The following is a 5,466-nucleotide window of genomic DNA, read 5'->3' as shown; positions in this document are numbered from 1 at the left end:
AGTGATGATTTGGAGTGTGCATGCATTTCTTTCAACCTTCATCTTGCCACGTGGTCATTACAAATTTTTTAAAGCTTCGTAATTTAATTATTGTCAGTCTTAAAGATACACATTTACTTGACTAATCAAACTTAGATATATCTTCGATTTGATACATAACATAACAAGTGATCTCAATCTATTATAAAAGCATGAATCTCTTAATAAAAGATCGAGAGAACTATTAAAAATATCTTTCGAACTTGATGAAAATAATTTAGGAGGATATTTCACTCACATGTTATAAGATCGAGGATACATTTAAATTGAGTTAGTCAAGTAAATAATTACTTTTAAGTAAAACTAAAAATTTAAGCGAAATTTAAAAATGTTCTCAATTTTTTTTATTATTGTTGTAATAATATTATATTAATACTAATATAGTCTAATATTTAAACACTTCATATTATTCTTTATATTAAAAAATATTAAGCAATAATAATTTAAATGATAAATATATAATACAAGTAGAATACAACATAAAGTGAGAGTTGATACGGAAAGGTAAGGCAAAAGATAAATAAAATATTGAATAAAAAATAGTGTCAGTATAAAAAGAAAATAACATGATTACATCAAATCAATTGATATATAGTATAAAATATTTTATAATTATATAGTAATAAATTTAAATAAATATAACACAATACAAATTTTATATGTATTTAAATTAACAATGCTATATACTACAATATGTAATAACCATCCTAGCATGTATATTATACAACAGGGAAAAAATTACATTCTATATTTATCAGGAGAAAATTTTCACGTCACATAATTCAGTAATATTATATTCCATTTTAGCTATATTTATGTATGAGCATATTTTATATAGGGAAAAACGATAAATAAATTTTTAAATTATCATAAATAGTATACGAATATTTTTGTTATATTTTTAAAATATTGATATTTCTATTCTTTAAAACTAGAGCATATATATTTTTTATACTAATGAACGGACAGACATGTTTCATAATCTTATACACCGAATCAATATTTATTAAATATCGATTCAACGAATAAGATTGTGTCACGTGTCCCTATTTAGTCTTCCGTTAGAGTGAATGACGTATATGATCTAGTTTTTTAACAACATGGATACTAATATCTCAAAAGTATGAGGGGGGATATCTGCATATCAATTTTGTCAATTCAAGAGCATATTTATTTTAATTTCCTTTTCATATCATTACACACATTTGTACAAATACTTTAACACGTTGGTTGTGGTTGATACGATGATTAGTATTATTCAATAATTTCATGCTTTATTATTCGCTAAACAATTCATTTAATACTTTTTATAATCAAAACAAATACTATAATATGTGAAGATGAAAAGTAGAATATTCGAGATGGAGAAAATAAGGATGAAAATAAAATGTGTTAGTATGAGAGAATAATATCAATAGAATGTCACTTGTATAATTTGTTTACAATATATTCATTAAGAAAATCACTTTTCTTATTTCTATATGAAACTTCTTTTCTTATATAAAACATGTTTTAAAAATTTGATTAATCGAAAGTAAAATGATTTTTCCTCCACACTAAATACTGTAGTCATGAATAATGTTTTTCTCAAATATAATATGATCTAATATTATATATTGAATTATGTAGTGTAATATTTTATGTTGTTATATCCTTAGAATTTCCCTAAAAGAGTTGAATATATGGCTTTTCATTACATGAAAAAAGTGTGAGGAGAGAGAAATATAATGAAAATAATAAAAATCAAATTAGTTTTTGAGAAGAGGAAATACATTATTACATCATTTAATTATAATACTTTTTAAGAAGATACTTAATAATATTCCCTTATTCTTTTTTAAGGTTAATTAATTACCCTAATAATCCTATGTGGCACACAAAGTGTGCTGGTGGGAACTGGGGAGTGAGTTAAAAAAAAAAAACTGTTATTATATTTATTTTAGCATTTATTTAGTTAGAAATATGATTTTTCTTACTCTATTTGATTTATTGTATTTTTTATGGGCAAAAAAGTTTAATTGAGAAAGAATCCCCGCTATAATGTTTAATGAAATAGAAAATACTTATTAAATTATAGCAAGACTTTCAGTTATTGCAAATACAAGATATTTTAATTTCGAGTAAAAAATACATCAAAAAAATGAGTAATCAAGGGAGAGAATAGAAGAAAATTTTCTCCTACAAATTTGTTTAGCTATTGTTAAGATGTGTTATTAATATTATGACAGTGGCGGCACGAGAGAATTGTCGCCGCCGGTGAAAAGAATGTCTGTTGTTGAGTTATTTTTGGAGAAAAAGAAAATATAAATTATTTATTTATTTTAAAAAATGAATAAGAAATATAACAGAAAATAAATTTTTAAAATTAACTTAATTGACACATGATAATTATTGATTGTTGCGTGTATGCACTTTCTTTTTTATACCTGGGCTTAATCGAAAAATGAGATACTTTTATTATTTTTAAATTGTTTAAGGAGATATTAGGATCTTTATAAAATTTGAGTGATTTTTTTAAAAAAAATATTATAGTTAAAAAAAATTTGAGATATAATGTATTTTGAAAGAGAATGAGAAGTCGAGTGGACATGATATAATATGGTATAATATTAGAAATCTTGATTTCAGTAAATTTAATTGGAGTATGATAAGTTAATAATTATATTTAGTTTAACTTCTAAATATTCATATAATGATATTATAATTTTGACTTTTCAAAAATATCTTACATATAAAGATATTCAAAATAAAATATAAAAAACTTCATGTTAATCAATTATATATATAAAAAAAATTAATTCGAAATAAAAAAGGAAAAAAACAATAAAGTACTAGCCAACATTCATATATCATATAAATTATTAATTTCTTACGAGAAAATACATAAAATCCCCTTGTATTTGGTAGGAAGATTCACTTTAACACTTTAATTTTATGAATAATTATTTGTTCTCTAATCTTTTTTCAAATGAATTAAAATACATCCAAATTGTTGACATGACAAGTCAAAAAAAAAAAGAGACGCGTAAAGATAAAAAATTAATAAAAAAAAGAATGAGTGGATCCCAATTATTTTCATTTTATCCAATAAGTTTTTTTTTTTTTCATCTTCTCCATACCCTATCACCCCCAACCTTTAGTACCACCAACCCCACCCCCACCTCCCGTCATTTCATCTTCCTCACACCCAGTCCATCCCTCCCGCCCTCAACCACCATTTGCACTACCCTTTCTTCTTCTTTGACACCCCCAACACCCACCCCCAACGAATCCCCACTTCTACCCTTTATTTGTCTTTTAGTCTCCATACTTCACACTTTTCTTCTTCTTTCTTTTTCTTTGTTATACTTTTCATATTTTTTCTCATTCTTCAAGACGTCCCATCCCACCCTCATTTCCTATAATTTTTATCAATAAATTCAAAAAATATGATGAACAAGAAAAAATTGAAAAGTCATCAATTAGTTCTTGCTTCAAATTAATATTAGTCTTTATGGTAAGGTTTGAATGGAATGAACTTGAAGCTCTTTTCAATGAAACTGTATAAATTTTTCATTTCAAATTAAATTTTTAATTGTTATTATTTATTTGTTCTAATTTTGTGTCTTAAAAATTGAGTGTTCTTGTGAGAATGGTTTTGAGATTTTGAATCTCTTTCAATTGATTTTTTTAAAGATTATTTTTCTTATATTTATTCTTATTTTTGAGATTTTTTTTACTTTCTAAAATTATGAGTAAATAAAAAGAAACAAAAAAGAATTAAAAATCAAAATTTAAATATGTTGAATGGGATGCTGATATGGCAATGACGTGACACTGATGTGATGCTGACGTATCAATGACATGACGCATATCAAATGCACTTGACATTGTGAGATTGATATTATTATATTAGGATGTATGTATTTTCTCATATTTTATTAACACACTGAAAGATGTTAACTTATCTGTCATTATCAAATGTATCAATAAGTTCTTAGAGTTCTTAAAAGAGAATAATAAAATATCATTCCAATACTTAGGTGGTTCTTCATAGAAGCATTATTTTAAAAAAGGAATAATCAAAACTAAGAGGATTCTGTTTATAGAAGTCCTCATTTAACATCCCAAGAATAATTTGCCACAATTTAAGGGCCGTTTGGCCATAAATTTTTCAAATAATATTTGGAAAAAATTTGGCAAATAATATTTGTCCATACAATTTGTCATTATTTGGCAAATATTTTTGGCAAATATCCCAAATTTTCAAATACTAGTTTTTTCTAGTATTTGGGCCAAATAACATTATTTGGGATATTTTAAAATTAAAATTATACCCCAATCTTTTATCTTTTACAAAAACACCCTCTCTAGTATTTGCTTGCGTTGAATTACATCATTTTTTACGTGAACACCAAAATAGTGATGAAATATTTAGTGAATATTAAATAATGATATGATTGTTGATGAAAATTATTAAAAATTGGCCTTAGGTAACAAAGTCATGTACTTTATCTACTTCACGATGTATGGAATAATTCTTGTTGCACTCACTCCAAATTACCACATTGCTTCAGTGTCATGGACATTATTTGTTATTGTTGTAACTAACATTCAATTGACTTGTAATACAAACTTTTAGTTAGTTTTGATAGTTTTTAAAACTTGTGTGTATAAATCATATTTTTCTAAAAAGGTGAAATATATTTTCCAAATTTTATGGCGAAACACATGGTGAAATTTCACCCAAATTTTCACTCAAATAATATTTGCCAAGAATATTTGAAAATCTATGGCCAAACGCTAGCTAAATATGGGCAACTTTTAAAAGGATATCTTTGATGCCTCTATTTAAGAATTGTTTTTAAAAATTTATGAATTCAAGAAATAATATTTTGAAAATAAGACGATAGTATTATTCACATGGAAAGCACTAAGCATCTCTCACTTCTAACCTTAAGATTGTGAGTTTGAGTTACTAAGTGAGCTAAAAGGTGAAAACTCCGGCAAGAGTGAACATTCTTGAAAAATAAATATTTAGCTACACTTATTACAATTATTATTACTATTACTGTCATTATTATTATTATTATTATTATGATGATGATGATGATGATGAAGATGAGCACAAATGCGAAGTACTCCGTCGCATATGAATTCATGTGAGTTGGCATTTGGCGAGTTCTATATCAAGTAACATGATTGGGTTTTTTTTCTTCACAAAAGTTTATGCACTTATTCAAAAAATTTAAAAATTAATCAATTTTGTTAGAAATTTCCGACTCTAATATATTTCTGCACTATATTTTTCAAATTTTAAATCATAATAAATATTATATATTTCATGTCTTTTTCTCTCCTAAATTATTGTGATACATATCTCTTAAAAATCTTGCTCTTAAATTTGTTGTTTTCTTTTGTAATTATTCGTCTCTACAAAATAATGTG

Source organism: Solanum lycopersicum, chromosome 7 (assembly GCF_036512215.1).
Source record: "Solanum lycopersicum chromosome 7, SLM_r2.1".
NCBI lineage: Eukaryota > Viridiplantae > Streptophyta > Magnoliopsida > Solanales > Solanaceae > Solanum > Solanum lycopersicum.
Note: the sequence above shows the minus strand (reverse complement) of the source record.